Below are 14882 nucleotides of genomic sequence, written 5' to 3'. Positions count from 1 at the left end.
GTGGATGTAGCCCAAGTGGTTGAGCACCTGCTGCCCATATATGAGGTCCTGGGTTCGATTGCCTATACCTCCTGAAAAAAAGGAAACACAGGAAGGGTAAACCAGAAACGAATGAGATTGGTTGCCGGGGAACAGAGGAGGCTGGAGGTGGGGGTGGCAGGAGGTGGCCCTGACAATCCAGCAGAGACTGGAGGCCACGATTTAGAATGGGCTCCAGCACTCGGCTGTGGGGTTTTCCCCAGCACCCCAGATTAGGTGACGAGCACCAGACCTGCCTGATCAGGACTGCTGCTGGGCAGCAGGAGGCTGAGGGATTAGGAGGACCCAAGATTTGGGGATCCTGGCAAGAGTGACTGGCCTGTTGGTCCCTGGGGTACAGGCCGCATCGCAGGAAACGGCGATGCAGGGGGGCCGGTGGGTTTGCGTGGAGAAGTCAGGGAGCTGGGGATCTTGTTGAGGTTAAAGAATCTGAGAACAGGGGAAGTAACTGAATGAGAGAGAGGAGGCGCCACCCGTGGAGTTTAGGTCACAATTTCACAGGTGGAAGAACACCTACCAATTTCTTAGGGCCAGCATGTGCCACGTGGAGGAAAGGTGACGAGAAGGGACTAGAGTGGCCAGGACACCTGCTGGGAGGCTGAGGTCCCAGCAGTAGGGGGGAGCCCCTGAGCCAGCTGCCCACACTAACAGGTGCCAGAGAGGCTGCAGCCGACCACAGCCAGGAGGGGCAAAGGGTGAGAGACCTCGGGGCAGAGGGCGTGCGCCTCCGAGGAGCAGGGTTTCGCAGAAAGCTTGAGGAGGCTGGGTCTAGGCACTGCAGTTGGGACTCAGGCTGCTCCCCCCTTTTTTAGGGGGACCCCGGGAGCACAGATCTGGCCCAAACTTTCCTCACCCAGATTGGAAACACTTGGGGCTGAAAGGCTCAACCACAGTGGCCTGACCCCCTTGCCTGGCCTATCTCCCCTTCCTTCACCCCAGCTTTTCCCTGCATTGCTGGGCCCTCTTCCCATTGTCCTGCCTCGTTAAGCCCAGCCTTCATGTTCATCCTCTTAGTAACAGGCATCCACCCCTCCATCCCCTCCCCACAATGCCTTCGTCAGCCTCCTCCCAGTGGTACAAAGGAAAACGTGGCTGGATTTTGCCCCCAGTTCAGAGAAATTTGGAATTTCCCAAGGGGAGCGTCTTTTGTGTTTCATGGTGGGCCCAGGACCACACCTGACAGTTCATAAATAGGCTCAGGGGACCACGGGAGGGGCCAGCACACAGACCACCTTAGGGTGGGGGCTATCATACTGGAAAGGTCAGCCATGCTAGGTTGACTTCTGGAAGACTGAGTCCAATGACAGGGGCACTGATTCCACTCATCACACCTCCATAATGAGACCCCATAGAGACTCAGGACACTTGATGCTCCCGTGAGCTTCCATGATGGCTAAGGCACATCCCCATGCCAGGAGGGCGACACCTTCTGACTCTTTGCAGAGAGGACCTAGAAGCTTATTTTTGAGATCCTCCCAGACCTCATCTTATGTTCTTTTCTTTGGGCTCCTTATTTGCAATCTTTAACTGTAATAAGACTATAATTGTAAAGATAGTGCTTTCAGTGGGTTCTATGAGTTGTCCTAGTAAAATATCAAACCCAAAGGGGTGGTGGGAACCCCTGAATCTACAGCTAGTTGGTCAGAAATGAGGGTGGCCTTGGGCTCCCAAACTTGTGACAGGTGCCTAATGGGATATCTCATAGAGGCTGGCACTTATCCTGTGGAGTCTGACTCTGGGTAGAGTCAGCATTGTGATGCCAATAGTATTTACCCAGGCTGGGAAAGACCCATTACTGAATACCCAACAGAATCAAATAAATGTAACCTTGAGCTTGGAAGACTGTCAAAATATTTAGGATTTACTATCGCGGGTGGGAGGAGGCAGGGAAGGGAGGCAAAATACAAATTGGCCCATTCATTATGCACTCAACCATGGAAAACTGACAAAAGGGAAACAGGCCAAAACATAGGGGTTGCCTCTGGTTATTGAGATTATAGGTTTTCCCCCAACTTCTTTATAATTTCCATGTTTTACAATAAGCATATTTTACTTTCATAATTAGACTAATATTTAAAAATACACTTTCTGTACTAAAGAGCAGCCATGGTCCACCTTCATAGGGGAACACCACCATTTTGGTCACAAACCTCTTTATGCACCTCCTCCCACTCTCTACTCACCCTTCTCCATGCCTTGGGGGTGCCCTGACACCAAAGGAAGTTTCACCGCTGTCCTGAAGAGGCAGATGGCTCCCAGGCCAGCCCTGAGCAAGCTGACCAAGAGTATTAAAATTTCAGAACAAATGTGCAAGTCGGAATGGAAGCACCCAAAAAGCAGCCCAAGGGCCAGCCCTGTCCAGGGAAGGGGACACCCGGGCCGAGTCCCAGGTAGCAGGAGTGTTATCCTTGGGGATGGGATTACAGCTGACACCCTGATTCACATCCAGGTTCTCAAGCACCTTTGAGACAAACGTGGCTTTTCTCAAGGCAAAGGTGTATAGACTTAAAACTCTTAGGGCCAGAAAGGCAGAGCATAAAAAAAACAAACTGCCAAAGGCAAAATCAAACTTTATTTTTATACGATATTAGGTGTAACAGACATGTATGATGCCAAAGCTTGTATTTTAAATTCAAATGGAAAAAATATAATTTAAAAATAGAAATGACTTAAAATTTCATAATTTATTATTACTCCTCAGACTTGAAATAAGAAACTCATGTCTTTTTTCTTATGCCCCAAGATGTCAATCAAGGTCAGGTCGTGAACCTTATGTAGCAATATACAGCACAGAAGTCATCTTTGAGTTCTTTAACTGGAGGTAATTTTTAGGTTTTACTTAGTTTCATAACAGAAAACAGGTGCTCATAAACATACCTACAAACACAGAATCTTTGCACAATGGTTTTTATATTTAGGGTACCCATTTCCACGGTGTTTGTAGAATTCTGGTATTCCAAGATTTAGTTTTCAGTAGTGCTGCACTGCAACTCAATAACTCCCATTTGTAGTTCTTCATTCACATGATTAATATTAATTGAAAAAGGTGAACTGAACAATTCTAGTTCATTTTCATAAAGTTTGAAATCACAGAACCTGCTTTGGAATTCAGTCTTCAGCTCTCTAATTTTTGGAATGTAGTTCAGGCTATCACTTTCATTTTCTAAAACTAATTTCAGTGTAGGGAAGTGGGCCAGATTTTCCTTGCCAAATGAGTTTCTCAAAAACACAATTTCACTAGAAATGAGCAAATTGAATCATACCTTTGTGTGACTACTTGTGAACACCCTTGAAGGGAAATATCGAACGTGTTTAGATGGGTCATAATGTCAACCAAAAAGGCTAAGTCTTTGATCCAAGCCTTGCTTGTAAGTTGAGGCAGATTTTCCTTTAGAAAACATGAAAAAATCAATTTCTCCCAACAGTTCAAAAAACTGCTGTAGCACAATGCCATGACTCAGCCACTTACCTTCCATGTGGTAAGACAGATTTCCATATTGTGCATCTAATTCACTGAACAAAGTATTGAATTTTCTGTGGTTCAAGCCATGGGAAAGTATCCAGGTTATGGTGTAAATTACTATGTCCATGACATGACCCATTTTTAACTTTTTAGTGCAAAGTGACTCCTTGAGAATGAAGCCATGCACAGACTTAAGCTCTGTGCCTGGTACCTTGATTTAAGTTTTGTAACAAGCTGCTTAACACTAGCCATTGCAGAATTACAATCTGTGGTAACACTAGTTTTGACCAATCTACATTAAAATTTTTACGACTTTTCTCAATACAGAAAAATAAATCATTTCCTGATGTTGTGCCTATCATGAGTACCACGTCCAAAAGCTCTTCAGTCACATCAAAAGTTTCATTGCCACCATGAATAAATACAGCCAACTGGGTGACATCGTTTACATCAGTGCTCTCCTGAGCTGCGAGAGAAAGCCACAAATGACTTAACTTGTTCTTGCAACTTGTCCTGTAAGTTCTCAGCTTTACAGTCTATAATGCTGAGCAGCAATATGACTGCCTCTGTTCAGGACACAAAATTTCTGCTGCACTCAATAGACAGTCTTTTATAAACTTACCATCTGTAAGAGGTTTTGAGGCCTGGGCAATTTTACCACTTAATACATAACTACATTTCACTGCAGCATCACTTATTTTACTTGCATTCACAATCAACTCATGTGGAAATTTCAGTCTTTTTTTCAGTTCATTAAACTTTTCATCACACATCTTTTCTGTATATCCATCATGGTTCTTGCTGTGGTTTATTTCATAATGATGTCTTAAGTTATATTCCTTCAACACAGACAGGCTTTGTTTGCATATTAAACTTGTAGGAATATTCTTTACCTCCACAAATAAATAAGCTCTCTCCATTTTTCTTTTTTTTTAATTTATTTTTATTTCTTTCCCCTTCCCCGACCCCCTCCCCAGTTGTCTGCTCTCTGTGCCCATTCGCTGTGTCTTCTGTGTCTGCTTATATTCTTGTCAGCGGCACCAAGAATCTGTGTCTCTTTTTGTTGCGTCATCTTTCTGTGTCAGCTCTCGGTGTGTGCGACGCCACTCCTGGGCCGGCTGTGCTTTTTTCACATTGGGCAGCTCTCCTTACGGGGCGCATCCCTTGTGCGTGGGGCTCCCCTATGCAGGAGACACCCATGTGGCACGGCACTCCTTGCGCACATCATCACTGCACTCCTTGTGCGCATCAGCACTGCACGTGGGCCAGTTTATTACACGGGTCAGGAGGCCCTGGGTTTGAACCCTGGACCTCCCATGTGGTAGGCGGACACTCTATCCATTGAGCCAAATCTGCTTCCCCTCCCGTTTTTCTTGAAATACACGGCTTTCCTCTTCCATCTTTCGTTTTCCCATTTTTGAAAGAGACAGCACAGGAAATTTTTTTTTTATAGGAAAAGAGCACTAGTACATAAGAAAAAAAAAGTATTAACTATATACATATATTTAAATGTAAGTGTGATGTTCCCAGCTTTAGTGTCAGGGAGAACCTATGGCATGGTGGGGATAAGTGGCAATTGGAGATGGCATGCTGCACCTAAAAGGAAGAAGCTGCGTCTTATCTCCAGCTGACTGCTGACTGCTTACATATGGGGCTGCAGGCTAGGTGCTGCTAGATTCTCTGATGTACCAAGTCCAGACTTTTTGTGTGAAAAGTCTTTTCAAAATATTCATAACAAATTCAATTTTTGTCTTTAAATACTATGTAAGCCAAAATGTTTGCCCATCAGATTACGCCATGGGACACTGGATTGGAATTGGTTTACACTTGACAGAATTAAATATCTAATTCTAAAACCACAGCTATTAGAGCGTTTTTAAACAGAATCCTAGAGGGCCCCTAAAAAAAGGAAACCACACTGATGGTTGTACAATGTGAACTCTCTCTTGTAGATCCCAAGGTTAAGGCTAACTAGGATAAAATTCATTAGCTGGACATGATGATGACAATTTACACATTTGATACAGGAGGAAAGGATTTTAAAGTGCCGAGTGACACTAACTTCACACCAGCCCCTCCCTTCTGGAATCCCACCGACAGCCCTGGCAAGTCTCAATCTGCAGGAGCACCAATACTCCTTACCTCTCCAGTGGTTGCTCTTTCCACCTCTATTTTCTGGGCCTGGGCTCTTCTCCCCAGGATGATCCAGAATGATGGCAAGCCCATGGAGGTCTGCTCCTTGCTTCTCTTCCAAGGTTCTCTCTGCATCAGCCTGTGACTTGAATTCAATATAAGCAATCCTGCAGGTTTGGGGGACGGAGTGGGAAAGAAAAGAAAGAACAGACAGTATTTAGACTCATACACTTTTATCCATTTATTTTTGAATGGTAATATGCAAGCAAAATTCAAAATGCAAAAGGTAGAATATCATGAACATCTTCCTTCCACTCTTATCCCAAGCTACCCAACTCTATCTTTAGAGGCAACAGTCTATATATACATATACACACTCTCTTTTCATTCTTTCATTAAACATGCATATCATACAGCACTCCACCAACACCTTGCACTGTTGTGACACATTTGTTACAAACTATGAAACAGCATCACCAGAATATTACTACTAAAAATATTTTGACAATGCTCTTAAATCAAGAGTTAGAAAGGTTTAACAACAATGTAAGGTGTTAGTGGTAGGGTGAGTTATGAGAGTCCTGTATGATGTCATATGTTTGTTTTGTAACTTCACAACTATTACTATACAGTTATTGTTTATGCATGCTTGTGTGTGGGTGATATAGTTCAATACATTTAAAAAAATATTACTACTAACTATAGCCCATATCTTACATTTGGTGTATTTTTTCCCCAACCTACCCAATTATTAATACCCTTAACCAGCTCTACTGGGATATAATTTACATACCATACAATTCACTCCATTTCATATGTACTATTCAACAGTTACTAGTGTATTTACAGAGTTGAACAACCATTACCATAGTCTAATTTTAGAATTTTTCTTTTTTTCTTTTTCTTTTCTTTGTATAATTTTAGAATATTTTGATCATCCCCAAAAGTACCTACTAGCAGTCACTCCCCCCAATCCACCCCTAGCCCCAGGCAACTATTAATTTATTCTTTTTCTATAGATTTCCCTTTTCTGGATATATCATATAAATAGGATCATTCAATAGGTGGCCTTTTGTGTCTGGCTCTTTTTTTTTTCTTTCTAATCCTAGGTTTATTCAATACAAGTCTTTCATTCTACACAACAAAGTATAAACACATCATCATCTAAAATGCAACAAAGTTACAAAACTCAAAACAAAAACTTTATAGTACTGACTGTACAATAAAAATCTAGCTTCTTTCACTTAGCATGTTTTTGAGGTTCATCCACGTTGCATATAGTATGTATGAGTATTTAGATACACGGACAGGTATACTTAGATCAGTAAAAACATTCCTTTTTATGGTTGGATAATATTTCGTTTTATGGATATACCATTTATTTATCCATTCATTAATTGATGGACATTTGTGTTGTTCCCAATTTGGGGCTATAATGAATAACACTGATAGGAACATTTGTGGAAATGTGTGGGCATGTTTTCATTTCTTTTGGGTAACCACTTAGAAGTGGAACTGCTGGGCCTTATAGTAACCATGCTTTTTTGAGGAACAGCCAAACTGTTTTCCAGAGTACACCATTTAAAATTTCCACCAGCAATATATGAGGGTGCCAATTTTTCCACATCCTTGCCAACAACTCTTTTTTTTTTTTTTATGATAACCTAGATCCTAATGTAGTAGCTGCACATTACGGTTTTGATCTGCATTTCCCTAAGGTCTAATGATATTGAACATCTTTTCATGTGATTAGCCACTCATCTTTTTTTTTTTTTTTAAATAAAAGGTATTTATTTGGTGTAGGAGCTTACAGATACCAGGTCATAAAGCATAAGTTACTTCCCTCACCAAAGTCTATTTTCACGTGTTGGAGCAAGATAACTGCCAAGTCTGTGGGGTTTCAGGCTTCCCGGATTCCTCTCTTCCAGGGTCTTGCTTCTCTCCAGGCTCAGGGTTCCTCTCTTCCCAGAGCTTGCTTCTCTTTCTTCACAACCATGCTCCTCTGTGCTTACTTTCCAGAGTTCCAACTCAAGACTCCAGTGTTAAACTCCAACACCAAAAACCCTCCTATTCTGTCCTTTGCCATGCCTTTCATCTGTGAGTCCCCACCCACCAAGGGGTGGGAACCCAACACCCTAATGATGTGGCCCAATCAAAGCCCTAATCATACTTTAATCACCCCCAGGTACAGACCAGTTTACAAACATAATCCAATACCTATTTTTGGAATTCATAACTATATCAAACTGCTAGAGTTTCCTTTCTCTTCAGTTTCATTTCATAGCCAAGGACCTTTGTATCATTAAACCCCAAGGTTTTTTGCTGGTCATCAGCAGATCTGAAATCCACATAACCAAATTTCCTACAGAGATGGTGAAGAAAAGGGAAAATGCACACAGGTAAGACCAAGAGCCAGTCTACTTTCTGTCCCGGCTCATTACAGAGGTTGTGGAAGTGAGCAGCCGCCAAATTTACAATTTAAATCCAGGGACCAGAGAGTTGGCAATATCAGTATCACCAAGAGCAGCGATTCTTCACTAGGGGCAATCTTGCTTCCCAGGGGCATTTGGTATCATCTGGAGATTTATGGCTGTCACCATTGAAGCAGTGCTCCTGGCATCCAGCAGTCAGGATTCAGGGCTGCAGCTCAAGATCCTAAAATGTTGTGGCCTCCCACAACAAAGAATAATCTGGCTCAAAAGCGCAACACTGCACTCCTCAAACAAGTGGTTATCTTTATTGTTTTATCAGTGACTTGTACATTCAGCAGTTGCATTTGAGCAAGTTTTATCAGCAAGCAGTATTTTCAGTTAATAAATAAGGCTTAAAAATCATGTAAGAATGGATTTAAACTTGCTGAATATAAAGACGGAACCTTGAGTAACTGTATTTTAGTAATTGCTTATTGTATTAGTTTTAATGCTAGCACTGCATGTGCTGTGCATATTCTGAATTTATTAAAATAAAAAGTTCAGGGAAGTGGATGTGGCTCAAGTGATTTGAGCAATCAGGTACAGTTCCTGGTGCTTCCTAAAGAAGATGAGCAAGACAGCAAGGTGACACAACAAGATGACGTAACAAGAGACACAAAGAAAATACAAAGAGAGACACAGCAAAGCAGGATGTGGAGGTGGCTCAAGCGATTAGGCACCTCCCTCCCACACTGAGGTCCCGGGTTTGCTTCCTGGTGCCTCCTAAAAAGAAGACCAACACACAACAAACAGACACAGCAAATGCAAACAGCAAGGGGGTGGAGAAAAATTAAGTAAATCTTAAAAAAAAAAAAAAAAGGTTTAACTGCAGAGTCAAAAAAAAGTCTCAATAGTGCTGAAATCCTGCTCTAGAGCAAGGGCCCTGAGCTGGGCAAGTTCACCTGCCAAGGTCTTTGTTAATGTTCCTGCTTAACAACTGACAAAAGTCAACCAAAAGCTATAGAAAAGGAAGTCCGAGACTACAAGTATTTGAATTTTGTTTTAAAAAGTTATTGTTGTTAATCTCATTTTTAAATATTTAAATATAATGTTGAAAGACCACTGGAGAGGCCATGAAAAAAACCAGCTGCCTGTCTTTATGAACGGTAACAAAAGCAATATCATTCCTAATATGGAATCTCTTAACAAATCTAAGGGTTATTACAGTAAGAATTTTTTAAATGCAGAAGACATTATTCTTTACTGTAAATACAATCATATTTCAAAGTATAGTAACAAAAAAACTGTAAGAAGAGAAATGTGACTGAAGTTGTGCTTATGGTTTCTTGAAAAGTTAAACATACAATTACCCTATGACCTGCAATTCCACTCCTAGGTATACTCGGGAGAATTGAAAATGGGGACCCAGATGCTTGTACACCAATGTTCAAAGCAGTGTAGAAACAACCCAAATGTTCATCAATGGATGGACAGATAAACAGAATGTAGTATATCCATACAACAGAATATTATTTGGCCATAAAAAGAAATGAAGTACCGAAGCATGTTACAACATGGATGAACCTTGTAAACATGCTAAGTGAAACAAGCCAGACACAAAAGGACAAATATTGTATGATTCCACTTATATGAAGTATCCAGAATCTAGATTAGGCAGTATTTAGATGGTATTCAAATTGCTAGAATAAAATGAAAAAACAAAACCAAAAAACCACAGGGCTATACAACACAAATAGTGAACCCTAATGCAAACTATGGACTATAGTTAATAGTACTATTATAAGAATATCTCTCAGCAATTTTAACAAAGGTACCACAGTAATGCAAAATGTTAAAAATGGGAGCAGGTATATGGGAACTCTATTTTCTGCATGGTCTTTCTATAAACCTGCAACTTCTCTAGATAATAATAATAATAATAGGTTAAAATAGCAATTTGCATTATATTTTACAGTAACAGTAAAATTAAAAATGTTTCCAAACATGACAAAATAAAATTGAACCACAGACCATTATAAAATAAGGACCCAGGGAGCTCAGTGGTTGAGTGCCTGCTTCCTACATATGAGGTCCTGGGTAATCTCTGGCACCAGTACTTTCAAAAAAATAAAAATACATACATACATACATACATACATACATAAGGACTTGGTTCTATTTAAATCAAGAAGTCATGCTTAAAAGCATAGGCTTTGAAGCCAGAGCACCGGAGTCAAATCCTGTCTTTGCTTCTTTCTTGCTGTGTGATATTGGGCACACATTTAACTTCTCTGGACCCCAATTTCCTCCTTTGCAACATGGGGGTAATGGCAGTATATGCCACCTAAAATTGTCTTTGGAGTCAGAGGTATACATACAAGGAACTAAGAATAATTCCTGGAATAGTGAGTGCTCAATGACTTTTTACTATTATCACTTTAATTTTTTTCTAGAAAATTCTGAGCACTATAAAAAACCTGCTTACACCCAAAATATATGTTTATGAGGATGAGGAAGAAGGAAGAAAGGATGACATGGTTTTTTGTTTTGCTTTGTTTTATCATAATTATGGTTAGTTTTATTGGAGCAAAAAGGATACAAATAAGAAGAGACACATATGGCAAGGTCTGGAAGGTTCCCCATGCAAAGCTTCTGTGTCCTCTCCCCAAAAAGAAAGAAGTTGTCATTTGAAACGATGAAATTTGACTCAACAAAAAAGCAGAACTGATAGCACTTGTATTTTTAACCAAAGCTACATGGGTTTTATAATTAAAATTGTTACTTGTTCTAAAATAATTCTAGGCAAAGAGCATTGCTAGGCTGGAAAACTATGCTTCTCAGAGACTTGGGGTGTTTAAATATTTTGGTTGGGAAAACGGGGTAACAGTCCAAGTTAAAAATATATTGGAGTTACTAAACTTGAGCCACTAAAGGATTTTAAATACTTATTTGGAATGGCAATGGGCTACAGTAAAGTCCCACCACAAGGCTGAGCAGGTAACAGAAGGATCTGACAAGACAATGTCTAATAACCCAGGATGAAGTATCATAAAGTTATTGAAATTCCTAAATTCTCCAGGAATAATAAGTGCTGAGCTGATAAACTCCTCAAGATGTCCTTAATTTATCAGTATTTACCTGGACAAGCCAACTCTGACACCAATAACTCCAAGATGATTTTTAGAAAAAAATTCACTGAAACCAGTTTTTAGTTCAGCAAGTTTTGTTGAAATTCAGGTTTCCAACAAACAGCTGAAACTTACAGATGGCTTAGCTGCTATGCAAAAAGGGGGGGGGAAGAACTCAAATAGTGATGCTAGAGGAAAACTCCATTAAAGGGTTTGTGGTGAATTTTGACACCAGGCTTCAATAAAAAACCCCTTCGCTCCTCATTTGGGCTACCAAGACTTTGTTCTGACCCAAGTAACCCCCGTGAAGAGAGCTTTAAAACACGGCAAAGAAGTTACCTTTCAATTTTTGTTTTTTAGTTTCAGGGTAAGCTTTTTTCGAGGTACCAGGGCTGGGGATTAAACCCAGGACGGCATATGGAGGAAGCTGGCATTCAACCTCTGAGCTACGCTCGCTCCCCTGAGGTTTTGGTTTTTTTTTTCATGTTTGCTTATTGTTTGTTTTTGATTTTGGTTTTTGGAGGCACGGGGAACCAAACCCAGGATCTCCCATGTTGGAGGTGCTCAACTGCTTAAGCTACATCCACTCCCCCACAATAAGTTTTCTGTTCTGCCATTTCCTTCTTCTGTTTATCAGGTGTTTTGTTAATAGGCCCTAGGGGGAAAGCCAGGCTACTGCATATATTTTTTTCTAGGGGTACCAGGGATTGATCCTGGGACCTTGTACATGGGAAGCAGTGCTCAAACTACTGAACCACACTCACTCCCCAGGGATACTGCATTTTTGAACATCTGTGCTACTAATGAATAAACCAGAAGCTTTTACACTGTCCACAAATATCAAACACAAGTTATGCCCATTCTTCACAATACACCCTTGTTAGGTCTGGCCAGAGTACTTTTAAAATCATTTACAGATTAAATGGAAAGTTCTTCAAGTTCAGAAAAGAAACCCAGCAGCCCCTGCCAAAAGGCTTCCCTTACAACCAGCATTCCTCGATCTTAGCCACCACGTTAACAGAGCTGATTTAGATCATTCTGATCTTCCTCATCACAGTCTTTGTCGTTGTCTTCGTCATCCTGCCATCGACCTCCACCTTCACAGGAAGGGCTTTTCTCCCTTTGGCCCATGTAAAATATATCGCTTCTTATTCAGAATCTAAACGAGAATCTACCTAATCAAACACTGCCACACCAACTTGTCAAGAGTGAGAATGCCTAATTATTCTTTCGGAGAAACTGGTCATAAACCTGTCTATATAAAAAGACTTAGAAAAAAATTTCTTATTTTGAAATAATTTTATATGTATTGCCACTGTATTTTAGTAACAACAGTAAAAACTATCGCTTGGGAAGCAATCCCACTTGACATGTTATATAGACACCATCAATACAACATAAAGTCACCGAGAATTAAGTTCTATGGGAAGACCTATCTACCTGGTTCACGAGCACAAAGACAGAAATAATCATTATGTACTACTCAGAAGGAAGCAGCCAGATTCGGGTTACGTGAACAGCAGAGTTCAGATGTCCAAGCCTGAAGAATCAGCCCAGGGTTGCCAAGGCGACATTCAGAAGGGTGGTGTTTTCAGGGAACCCCTCAAAGAGAGATGTGCAATGGCATGGTGGACTGGCCCTTGGTATCTCAGTGCGACTTGCCAGGGACCACCTGGGAGAGGATTCTTTACCTTCCTCCTCCTGGTTCTGATCTTCTCCCTCCTCGTGGTTCTCACTGCAGTTCCCAAGGCCCTCGGGCTCGGTGCTTCTCCTGTCCTGGGCTCACCTGCTCTGTGGGGCTCTCTTCCTGTTTGGCGATATTAGTTTCTCAGCAAACATGGGAGCTGGAGGCTTTTTTCTTTTCCCTCCTTTCTTTCCTGAGGCAGCAGTAACCTTCCTGCCACTCTTCTGAGAGGTGATAAGCTGAAGAAGCAATTGTGACAATGAAAAGATCTCTGGGGAGTGGATGTAGCTCACTGGTTGGTATTTGGTATAATCACATAGTTGGGCATTTATCACTTCTATCATTAGTAGTCCATTTCTTTATTTCAATACTACTATTACTAAACAAAAAGCAAACAAGAAACTTCTACACCCCTCAATCTAAATCAGTTTTCCCATCTATAAAATGGAGCTAATATTGTCGACCTTATATGGTAGCTGTGAGGATTCAATGAGATAGTGAATAGAGCCCTAGTTAGCACAGCTGCTGCACATACGAAGCATTCAACACCAATGAGTTGTGTACTCATTCATCCCACCCCCTCAATTCTTTTATGACTCTCCCAATTAAGTCTACCTACATTCAAATATTAATGTGGAGGCTCCCAGCCAGAAGTAGAACATGGTTGGGACTTATATATCATCAAAAGGGTAAGTATAGAAACCTAGGTTTGGGGGCTCACAAACTAGTGGATTTTACAAAGCAATTTTAAGATTTTCTTGCAAACCAGTATTTCCAGACAACTTCTCTAACATTAAATACCTTTATTTTTCCAAAATAAACAGCACTTTGTCTCCATGTATGGTGATATATTACTCTTTTTACATAGTGCTAGATTCAATTTGCTAATCTTTTATTTGGAATTTTTACATCTGCTTGAGAGAGTGGCCAGCGATTTTCTTTACTTAAAATGACCTCGTAAGATTTTTCGTATTAAGTTTAGGGTGGTCTTGTAAAACCCAATACTACTTTTCAGATTAAACAATGATGTTTAATTGCTTTACAGTAGATTTTGACTGTTGACATTAGTCAGTCTGCTCTGCTATGTACATATAATTACCTCACCTTTGGTGCCACTGCCCTTATCTTCTGACATCTCCTTTCTCATCCTCGCTTTCCTTTGGAGAAAGATTCATTTTCTTTAGTTCATTTTGATTTTTTTCCTGCTTAAAATAAACAAGATTATTAGGCACTTCACAGGCCCTTCAACATTCCAAGCCATGCACGTTTTGCTACTGCTGCTTGCAGTACCCTGTAACAAACTCATGTTAGGTATCTTCCAATTTTTAATTTTCATTTAGCATCTTTTACTCATACCAGCGAATACCAAATAGGAAAACAATATAATTTTTAATGTATGTTGTATCTTTAGCCAGGATTTCGAAATGGAAACTCCTTAAAGTAAAAAGGCGAATATCCAGGAATTCTTCCTTTTTCCTCTCCTTCTGCTCCCTTCATCACGCGTTTTCAAATAACTCCAATGTTTTCTAAGATTAAGTGAAAGGGCATAGGGCCAAAACGAAGGCCCCAAATGGGAACAAAAACTGTACCTACAACGCAAGTGCCTTTCCCTCTCCAGACTGGGAAATCTGTAAACTGGGGCAACTTCCATCACTACCTCCATCAGAACTCATAACACAAATAAGGGGCTCAGGCCAGAACCTATAACAACTTCCCAAGCCAACGCACAGTCTAGTCCCCATCGGATTCCCCAGCTTCAAGACTATCACTGGTACAGAGCCCGCCCTCTCACAGCGGATCAGAGGCCCGAGGTGCGCCCCTGCAGGCCACCGAGCGCGACAAAGCCGGGCAGGGCGCCTCAGAGGAGCCGGGGGCGCGTCTCAGGTGCTCACAGGCCCAGCAAGCCAGGCCCGGGCGGAAGTCAGCCCGGACGGCGCCATCACCCTCGTGACTCGGCCAACCAGAGCCCGCGTCGCCCCTGGGCCAATCAGGAGCCGCGAGTTCCAGGGGTGGTGGGAGGTGCG

At 41.4% G+C, this 14882-nt stretch overlaps 1 long non-coding RNA gene across 4 annotated transcripts; it reads right to left on the bottom strand.

Moving 5' to 3' along the window:
* Positions 1–2592: 2592 nt before the first annotated feature.
* On the bottom strand, positions 2593–14820 carry LOC131279107 (uncharacterized). 4 transcript variants are annotated; one of them, XR_009186437.2, is made up of 5 exons: positions 14587–14820; positions 13963–14060; positions 12866–13097; positions 5645–5802; positions 2593–4965 (listed from the first exon to the last, which is right to left on the bottom strand). It is a non-coding gene; the product is annotated as an uncharacterized lncRNA (long non-coding RNA). The 4 variants fall into 4 exon arrangements; XR_011649184.1 differs by having other exon boundaries at positions 14651–14820; XR_011649186.1 differs by having other exon boundaries at positions 12961–13097; positions 14587–14807.
* Positions 14821–14882: the final 62 nt, after the last annotated feature.

Source organism: Dasypus novemcinctus, chromosome 7, assembly GCF_030445035.2.
Source record: "Dasypus novemcinctus isolate mDasNov1 chromosome 7, mDasNov1.1.hap2, whole genome shotgun sequence".
NCBI lineage: Eukaryota > Metazoa > Chordata > Mammalia > Cingulata > Dasypodidae > Dasypus > Dasypus novemcinctus.
Note: the sequence above shows the minus strand (reverse complement) of the source record. Positions and strands in the feature narration are given on the sequence as shown.